The 10,862-nt window shown below is 41.9% G+C and overlaps 1 protein-coding gene and 1 long non-coding RNA gene across 3 annotated transcripts in view; one reads left to right on the top strand and one right to left on the bottom strand.

Moving 5' to 3' along the window:
* Window positions 1-8,166, top strand: part of LOC116705079 (uncharacterized) — a 16,731-nt gene extending 8,565 nt beyond the window's left edge. The window contains exons 2-3 of the long non-coding RNA XR_004335841.1: window positions 4,780-4,784; window positions 8,154-8,166. This is a non-coding gene — a long non-coding RNA (uncharacterized LOC116705079). The remainder of the gene's footprint in view (window positions 1-4,779; window positions 4,785-8,153) is intronic.
* nrg3a (neuregulin 3a) overlaps window positions 1-10,862 on the bottom strand; it is a 412,241-nt gene that overhangs the window by 347,247 nt on the left and 54,132 nt on the right. The window lies entirely within an intron of this gene.

Raw genomic sequence — 10,862 nt, forward strand, 5'->3', positions numbered from 1 at the left:
GCCACCTGGTGGAACGGAGATGAAAGCTGCTGGAATTCCGCTTGAGGAGATTTTGTACAGATGAATTGTAGAGAGACTGTACAGATAAGGAGGAGGTTTTCATCAAGCTGGCAACATTTTACAGTATTTCAGTAAAACATACCAATGTTACTTCAACCCGTGACTAAATAGCCTCGTATGAAAAGGCAGAGAGGACCCACTGTGCATACAGGTCGCTGTTATTGCAAATTAAAGGGAGTGCGTTTCAACTTCCTCTCTTCAAATGCACCACAGTACTCCAGTCAGTTGCAGTTGAGAATGATCTGCTTATTTTCAGATGAAAACTGAGTTGAAGAATAACCTACAGCCGGAACATCTGGCTGCCTGCCTCAGGCTGTCCATCAGTGCCTCCCCAGCTGAGGAGAGAGCTCAAGAGCTCAGAACAGAACCAGGCTCAGATAACACCTGCTGCACAGTACGCGAGCCAGCATACAGCTAATTTGTCATTTGGGCTTTGTTTACTATCTACATACTATCTAAGAAACATGTCAGTATTCCTCGGACATGATCAGAATACTGTTTGAAGGAAATCTGGTTTAATCAAAAGTTGTCATTCTAGGAATCACCCTACAGGAATCGCCTTTGTGTTCTGATACTGCAATTAAAACGTTGGTACAGTACATGCAGCGATGCATCTGTACAAATGTAATTCTGTCCTCTTGAGTAAAAGAATAAATCTGTGATATGATTGTATCATGTAAAACCACAGTAATTGGCATATTAAATGGGGAATGTGACCAATAAAGATCAGCTTTATAAAGCTGTTCTGAATCCCAATAGGTTCTTATGCCAGACCGTAGTGCATTGCTCAGAGTTGTAATTGATTATGAATGCTGTCTATGGGTATTACTATTAGTGTTACATTGCCTGATTGGGTTTTGCAGAAACACAGTGAGTATGCATCTTATAACTAAAAAAAACCTTCCTACAGTAAAACTTCTATGTATACTTTAATTCTATCAAACTCTAGATCAGCTTGTGCACACATGGTTATGGGACACGTCACACGCTGAACTGAATACTGGCACACAGCAGCTTCCTCCTACTCCAATGCTGCCTCCGCCGCTGCTGCTGGCAAAACTTGCATCCATCTCCCCAGCCTCCATCTTCCTGGTTTTGGGTGGGATCGTAACTATGTCTTGGATTGGGCCTACTCTTGTGTACAGGGGGGTCTCGGCAGCGTCCTCCCTGTATCATCTTAGCATGCGGCTTGAGTGATCCAGTTAGCATCATCAGAACAGAGCCTTCGTCGCCAAGTACAACTGTATTTCCATTTGTTGCAATCCATGGTTAAAACCATGGCGAGAGTGTTCCTGATGGAAATGGTGTTACTGTAGATATCACAATACCTTGCAATGATGAAAGGCAATGATATCAATGCTGTTGGACTTCAAAAACAGTGTATATGGTTTAGCAGGGGCATATGTTGAGTCCTGGTATTGTGCTGGTATTACTCAACCTGGAAATCCAGACCCAAATCTAAAAGATACTACAACCAATTACAACAATACATGGGGTGACATATCCAGAGCCCTATAAGCTTAGCTAGCAGTGGCGCTAACTGGTAGATTAAACTGTCATCATCTGTTTAGCTCGCCTCTGGCCCCGCCTATATCAGATACACCGATGTGATTGGTGCAGCTCGACTACAAGGGCATCGTTGATGAGCAGCATTACTCGATGCCAGAGTAACTCGCTGAGCAAATTCAAATAGTGCTCTCACGAGAACTCTGTAGATACTGTAGGTATTACTGGTTGTCTGGCTGGATTTGTCACATAGACCTGGCAACCCCTGTTGATACTGACTCTCCATGCAATAAGGGCGTGGATGCACTAGCATTTATAACACCAACATTATCAACAAAAAAGCATTTCATTTTAATGGTGTTCCTGAAATCAGTGTAGTGCAGAACCTATAGAGTGTAAACAATGGAGGACGTAATGGTGTTAGCTGTGTCTCACATCCAATTTGACATATCTCTGCTCTCTGTTTCATTTTTCAATGAACAAATTTAAACAATTAACCAATGGTCGCCGGCCACTACCCGAATGGGGCATCACCATGAATTTAGCTGGGCAAGTACTACAACTGGGCAATACATCAAACAAGCACACCTGCAAAAAGCACAATGTAACACAGTTTGACTGGAATCATCAACACAACCTAAAACATTTTTTTACATCGCAATCCACGCTTTATAATTTAAAAATTAATCACCTCACTGAAACACTTTACTGAGTAGGCAGCACAATGCATTATTGCAACATTGTGCAATACACGGACACTTTTGTCCCTTGTCACACTTTGTTTGCTTGTATCTATCCAGCTTTAAGGCTAAGACACCACAGTTAGACCCACAAAGCATTAGGGGGATTCCCAAACATGTATTATTGAGCTCCTCTTCCTGTGCCCTCGCACATCACTTAGTCTGAGTCATCTCGCCTTTCTGTTTTCTCCTTCCTTTGCACCGTTGCACCATCAGTGCTGCCTCACTTGCCCACTCTTAACGCTGACTTCTTTGCTTGTGTTCTGTGTCTTTCCACTCCCTCCCTCTCTTGCTCTGCCAGTAATACACCCCTCTTCTCATTTTCTCCCTCTGTCTCCTAAAGTGTGCTCTGCTTTGCTTCCTCGTCCTCTTTGTTCTACTGATAGAGGGGTGGAGAGAGGAGATATACGTGGGAAGCACATCTGGGTTACTCATGTGCAGCAGCGATAGGAGTGTGCGTGGGCGGATGGGTGTCAGTGTGTGTGCATATGTTTGTGTGTGTATCTATGGGTGCGGGGGGTGTTAAAGTGGAGCAGAGATATGGGGTAGCAGCAGCCATTTGGGCTTTAGATGAGCCTCCCCCTCCACATTGTCTTAAAGCTGCTTAGCACTGGATTGCTCCGTTGTTTTTTTTCCACTCTCTTCCTTTCTTCCTCTGCTTCTCTCACTTTGTGTTGGTGTCTTTCACCGGCTCATTGTGGCATGGCCATTTCTTTTCCACCACAGTCCAGAGAGAATTGGGAGAGATCCTATATCCTGGGGAGTTGAAGGCTGTATGTGTGTGTGTGTGTGTGTGTGTGTGTGTATTTATAGTGTATTGCTGCAGTTTGCTAGTCACTCTATCCATTCTACAAGCAGATACTCTTGTGTATATATATGTGTGTGTGTGGGAGAGAAAGAGGCAATTTATGTTTTTTGCAATTTGTTAGGAGGTGTAAGAGGAGAGATATTGGTTTTAAAATAAAATTGCTCCAAGCTACAGTACCTCATAAAGACGGGTCATACATAAAGACGGATCATACATATTTAAAGCTTAAAGATTCGAGACATCTGATTAGCAGCTTAGTAGGGATGCAAACTCATAAAGTAAGGCAAATAAAAAACTATAGGCGGGTAAGGTAGCTAGTTAAACAATTACCAACATGCCCCACTGCTTGGGGAATAATAATTGATTGCAATAAGGCTGAATGAACATGTTTTTCTAAGATTTCTTTCAAACACTTTCAAACATTTCTTTCTTTTGGGTTGATATATTTGTTAGCCGTATTCCGTTGACATAAAGCATCTGGAGAGCCTGTGATGGCCCTACAAGTGGCAATGATTACAGCCACGTTTCTGATTAAAATGAGTGAAAGCAGTTGAACGGTACAGTGTAAAACAGAGATTGTGAGGTACTATTTATTAAAAATGCCACCATGGAAAAAGTATTTCAGTTTTCTTTGTGGAAGGTGGGAGGATGGCTTTGCAGATCTATGCACAGACCCTTGAAAGAACTGCCATTATCATATAAAAACACATCATTATCACTTGGCCCCTGTGTGACTTTAGCATCAGTATTTTACTCATGTGATGGGGCTTACCCACTGCAAGTACCAGCTCCACTCGGCTCGGCTCGGATCGACCGCGATGCCCTGTCCTCCTTTTTCCATAGCAGATTCAATAATGCTTCATGCGTGAGGTGAGCATGGGTGGTCGTCATAGCGACGCCGCAGGAAACCACCTTACCTAACAAGACCCACACACAGAACGTTGAAGGCGTGTTGTTTTGGATTCTTGGCATGTGGCTGTTTGCCAGAAGACACGTTTAGTGTTAAAAGAAACTGGACGCAGCAAAAAAATCAACACTGAACTATTTTAAAATTGCGGGTTTGTTCAGAAAAAGTCCTGTTTGTTTTTAGCAATGATGACGCAGTGATTAGTGACGATTCTCAACGACCAATCACCAGTCTGCAGGGTTTCATGTCACCCTTTGGTATCGCCTCAGCTCGCTTGGAACCTCAAAGGAGGTGATACTAAAAAAAAAAGACCTGTTAGCATAATAAAAACCGAAAAGAGGCGAGCAGAGTTGAGCAGGTACCATGTAATTGAAAACGCCATGACAGTCCAGATTGATGCGGCAGATAGTGTCCTATTTAAATGAATAAAAAAGTCTTTTTAAAATGGAACGTAATTTTAATGGCTGATTATACATAATACAACCAGAGAGGTGACACAAATATGTTTTACTGCGTCATCTGGAGATAGACGTGGTCATTTTCACATAAAACATATAAAAAATACACAATGAAGGTTAATTGTATCTACAATAATGTAATAATGTAATGACAAGTAGATAGCAGATATCTATGCTTTATCTTTGGATTTGCATTATACACAACAAGAACACAAATTGAAATTAATTTTGAGATAATAAAACTGGACAAAAGTCCTCCAAACTTTTAATTGGTCCTATTAGATTCTCACATTTGCTCAGCTTCTGTGCACAAACTTTGAGTTTACTGTCTTTGCCATCCACATGTCAGCAACTGGGGTCTTGTGCTTTGGTAGAGTGAACGAGCTCTAGTTCAGGCCTGGAGTGACACAGCAGAGATGCCGTTTCAGTCGAGACGCTTATTAGTGCAATGTCCTTACTCAAGCAGGAAACCAAACTGACAGTGCAGCCTACGTCTTTGCACTGTGTGTTTTCCCGCTAGAATAGCTGTGTTCAATCATTTCATTGGCTGTGTGTGGTCGTAAGTTCATATTTCCATTCACGTACTTCAGCCCAGAGTGCACATGCGTGTGAGAATGTGAGCCCTGTAGAAAGCTCTGGCTAGCTGATGTTGAGTGGGAGCGATTGGTCCCGGCAGATTGCGTGTGCAGCCAGCGGGGTTCTGAGGTAAAGGCTGCCGGCTGGTCAGCTAACAGGCTTTGGTGTAAGAAGTCAGCATGGATTTGAGGAATGAAGACAAGTTTGGGTTAAAAGGAGAGATGTTGGATTGCTACTAACAGTGGTGCTTCTACCGTCTGTAGCTGTGGCTAGCTCGTTATAAAAGCATGGACAAGAAGGTACAATGTTTTGAAACCATTTGAATTTTTACTTTGCAGTCTCCTATGTGCTGTTAGACATGGTTCCTCATGGTTCCTTTATCAGAGCTGCAGTCTACTCTTTTCTACACTGTAAATAATGGCTGTGAAATCAACAGTTATTTACTTTAACTTTCACAGTAATTACATTAGATTGCTGTAAAGTTACATTTCAACCTTTATGTTTTGTGAAATAGTTTTGTATTTTACAATGAATACATAAAATACTGTAAATGGAAGTACGATACCTTTACTGTGAAAAGAATTCACAGTAACCTGCTGCCAATTGTTGCCAGTAAGCTATTGGAAATTTTATGTTAAATTTGTTACAGTGTACTTTACTGAAGTTGGTCACTTTTACTTGTGTCACTGCCCAATGCACCATCGCAAAACCTGTTTAATGGAGTTGCCTTGACAACTACTGTCTACGTAGAAAGTGACAAAAACTAAACAAGGCTGTAGTTAAGTTGAATACCAACTGAAGTCGTGAAGTAACTGTTCTGCGTCCTGCCAGAAGGGAGAGGTTAAAAAAGATATGCAGACTAGATATTAATTTAGCTTAGCCCAGAGGTATGTATCAGCTTTTCAGAAACACTGATGATAGCAACTCTGTATAAGAAATTCCATTGAGTTGCAGAAACTAGTGGAAGAGGGGAGGCAGGACGTTGCAACCATTTCACACTGGCCAGCATTTTGAAAAAAACCTCTTAGGTTTGGTACATTTAGAAACAAAAATGTGTTCAAACTTAAATCCAAACGGGCAACTCAGATCACTTTTCTGTTGCATTGTGATGCACTTTATACCCCAACTGAAGCCTGGATGATGGATGTACAGGACATGGTTGCAGAGGGAGTTGAAAGGTCAGATCACATCACAACAAACAGCACACATGCACTGACTAAGAGATATAAAAAATAAAAGAAATTCTTTGACCCAACACCCAGTTACACACACTTACAGGCTCAAACATTTACAGGACCCACATAAAGCGCTGGAACACGGTGTGGACACACCGACACATGCGCTGGTAAGTGCCTGTCCTGGCCTTCAACCTGTCGCGTGGAGCATCACACCCAGGTGGCCGGGCCCTGTTCTCTGGCTGACTAATGGCCCCGGTGGAGCAGCACAGGGGTCCATCCATCACAGCTATGCTGCCGTGAACGTTACATAAACGGGTGAATGCACACACAAATTCAAACAGATTCTTTCACACCCATGCGGGCTGAATGTACTGTATATGCCTGACCTCGCCATAGACCTCGCCATAAGGCGAATGCATACAAGACCAAGTTTTGATATTTCAGCACTGTTTGGGTAACAAGAACCGAAAAGTGGGTCACATTAGGGAAGAACACACAAACTGCGTGTCATGTCAGTGTTTATCTGCTGTGATTGGTTCTATTCCTAGCCCTGTGCGTTCTTTCGTCAGCTGGCGTAGGAGTCATTTATTACCATTTGCCTTGTCAGTCAAGCCCCTGATCCGCTCCATCCATCTCCCAGAGCCGGCAGCACTGTCCCCCTCCAGCTCCTCCCTCTTTGCGAGCCCTCACCGCTTGCATAACTCTGTTTAGCATTCACACCCGCAGCTGAGGAGACACACTCTGATAACTATTCAATATGTGCCATGCCGGCACCATAACCCAGGCTAGCATGATATGAGATGAATGGCGATAGAGAGACCGAGAGGGAGAATTGGAAGTGAGAACAGGGAGGAAAGGAGAAAAGGGTTATCGGAAGGCAAGGCAGATAAGAAAAAGAGGAGGCTGGGAGGAGCAAGATCAAAGAGGTAAGATGAGAGATGAGGCGACGACGGGAGAGAAAAAAAATCCGGCAGAGCAGCAAAATGGGATAGAGGAAAGGCAGACCGAAAGAACAAGGCAGTGGAGGCTGGATAGAACTGAAGTTGTCAAAAAGCAACACTAATTGGAGAGGCGTTAGACACGAGACCGACGTTTACAATCGTGTGCATCTGCAGTTTGGCATTGTGGAGACGGTGAGAGACAGAGATGGAGACAGGGGGGTGGGGGGCAAGGAGGGGATTAAACATAAAAGTGCAACCTAAGCAGACATCACAGGAGTGAAATTGTGTCCAGACAAAGTCAACGTTCTTTCACGAGCTCCTACTGGATCTTCTTAGCGAAATCTTCAGCATCCTAATCGGAGCAAATTTCAAGGTTCAGCCTTGATATTTCTCTGTAAAACGGTACTGCCACCTCATTGAAAGGCAGGATTTTATCAAGGCATTGCAAGTATCTGCCATGGGTGGTTGTTGATGCTCCTGCTCATTGACGTGGAATTAGCCATGAAACAATTCACAGCTTTTTTGCTTCATGCAAAATAACAAATCCATAATCTACTTCTAAATTAGATAAAGTAGGACTAAACATACATCTTTGGTGGTTAATGGGCATCTTCATGGCAATAATTTTTATATAATAATAAAAAGTCAGCACTAAAATAAACAGTAAAGTAACAAAGTATTTGTACTTTTTTTTCTTCCCATCTCTGATAGGCGCGTGATGCATTGTCACTCCCTGTGAGACAACGCAAACACCAATGTGTTCTTATGAACATGTTCGTACCACATTGTTCAAAATTGTTTGCACAACAATTTGTATGATATCCTACGAAATTAGCTTGCTGGCTGGTTACTTGACGATTGGTCTGATGATGGTTAAGTTTAGCCGTATTCACAGTAAATGTAGCAGGGAAATGGTCAATGTGAGTCAGGTACAGCACACCGAGAGATGCCAGCGGTTTCAGAGGTCATTACAGTTTAGTGTATAGTCAAAAAAAGGTGGTAGTCAAGCGGGTACAACAGCAAAACTACCAATATGGTTCCTTTATAATATCTTCCAAGCATCCAGTGTCTGGCAGCTTATCTGTGATGTCATGCTAAATTTGCACTGCAGACATATCCCTATTAAATGCAACATGATCATCAGTTATTGTCCCATAAATACGCAGGCAGACTCTCTCTCACTCTCACTCTCACTCACACACACACACACACACACACACACACACACACACACACACACACACACACACACACACACACACACACACACACACACACACACACACACACACACACACACACAGACAGATTTGTTGTTGTTTGTGGGGACCCGTCATTGACACAATGCATTTCCTAGGCCCTTACACTACCCTTAACCATAACCTAATTCTAACCCTAATCCTAAAACCAAGTCTTAATCCTCAAACAGCACTTTAAATTATTGGCGTCCAGCATTTGTGCCCCACAAAGCTGTGGGGACCCCACAAGTATAGTGGACTGTTTTTGGACCCCACGGATATAGTTAAACAAGACCACACACACAGGCGCACTACACTACATGCTCTAGACTGTATTTGAGGGCTGAGTACTAGTCATGCAATACCATCGGGTGAGAAATGATCCCAGAGTGAATCACGCTGAGAGGTAAAGCCAGGTGTTCAAGCCAGGTGTTCAGACTCTGCATCTCTCATCAGTAATTAAGACTGGAACCCTCGGGCCTTTACACCCCATAGAGGGAAAAAGGGAGAGGAAGTAGAGGCCCGGGTCTGCTCTTTTTCAGCTTAGAGATTTGTGAAGCATGACTCACACCATCCCCATGTCCCATTTATACTTATCTCTGAAATGCATAGTCACTTGCTCCTCTCTGGAGCTCCCCCCACTCCTGGAATTCATAACACTTACGTCCCTGAAAGTCACAATCAATGCAGTTTTGGCTATATTCTAAACCCTACTTCATTAGATGGCACATAGAGACTCAATTATCAGTGCTCCATTCCTGCCTATTTCTTTTGAATGCTGGTGGAACAACTGGATGGTCTTGGCTCAATTTGAGAATAACTGAATTATTAAGCGTGTCAACGCTAGAAGCGACTAAGATGTATTCTTAGACAGTGGTGGAATGTAACTGCACTGTAACCATTTTAACATAAAATTTACTGTAACTTACTGGCAACGATTGGCAGCAAGTTACAGTGAATTGGTTTTACAGTACCTTACTTTCATTTAGAGTATTTTATATATTCATAGTAAAATACAAAACAATTAAACACAACATAAGATAAAAGTAAAAATACAGCAGTTTACTGTAATATTTACAGTATTATATTTTTTTTACAGTAATGCTTTGACTACTGTGATATCAGCTGTAATACTTAGATACTGTGATGTTGTCATGTCGACAAGCTTGTAATGTAACTTTACAGCATTCTGCTGTAAAAACCGTATACAGTAGTGTTACTGTGAAATCTAAAGGAAATAACTGTAGATGTCACAGCCATTATTTACCTATTAAGTACACTTTCTTAAGTGCAAATTTGAGGTAGTTGTCCATTTTACAAGATATTTGCACAGTAAACACATGTAGTTTATTAAATGCAACGTTTTATTACAAATTAAATTTCCTAACAATAAATGATTAGCTGATTAATTTGAGATTTCCAAAATCTTTCTGCATTGAGTACTTTCAATACTTTAAGTATATTTTCCTGATGCTACTTACATACTTTTACTTTAGTAACATTTTCAATGCAGGACTTTTACTAGTAACGGAGTATCTTTACAGCATGGTATTAGTACCTTTTACGTAAGTAAAGGATCTGAATACCAACAATTTTCCTACACTAGATATGGCAATAAAAATGCAACCTGTTTTCTGCTATTCATTGAAAACACTCTTCTCTTGAGCATATGCTGTATAAAATCCTGCTTTTCTTGCTTTTTGTCATCTTTTCCTGCCCAGTTCTGCTTACTTTGTTATTAGGTCCCTGAGTAAAACATAGGCAAAAAATAGAGCTAACAGAGGGAAGAGCAGCAAGGGCGTGATGTGCACAATTCACCCAAGGTTCCTGCTGTGTAGAGCAGAGCCTTCCCATAGCATATGATTTTCCTAAAGCTCACACCTGCTATAGGGACTGCATTCCAGTTATACTGTGCACTTGTGTTTTTTATTCTTAACTTGCTTGGAAAAGCAAATTGCATTACAAGGAGGAAAAGAGGAACGGAAAGAGAGCACTCATGAACTGTAATCAATGCGTAAAAAAGCCTAAAGAGTGGAAAAAATAGTTGTGCACACACTTTGATGCACTTCGTAATTCTTCTCCCAAAGGACAGTGGGGCCTGGATCACCTCATGCAGATGGTGCACAGTCACTGTAAATGTACTCTATTACCCATGTGCTGGCATTTCATATCTGTATTGGCTTTGCTTACATCTCTGATACTTATATCCTAATAAACTCTCATCATCTTTCCAACTTAGTGATCCTTTTTCCTCTTGATGAGAGAAATCGAAGAGGTTGGGCAGAGGAGACGCCTGCTGTCCATCTTCTAGGAGGTAATTATTAAATTATTAAACCATTCAGGGTATTTAAAGTTTTATGGCCAGCCATTAGCATCAAAGCCAGCAGAAGTAGACTGGAAAAGGCAGCCCGCTGCACTGGCAAGTGGATGAACAATATGGGGAGATGAGG

Source organism: Etheostoma spectabile, chromosome 17, assembly GCF_008692095.1.
Source record: "Etheostoma spectabile isolate EspeVRDwgs_2016 chromosome 17, UIUC_Espe_1.0, whole genome shotgun sequence".
NCBI lineage: Eukaryota > Metazoa > Chordata > Actinopteri > Perciformes > Percidae > Etheostoma > Etheostoma spectabile.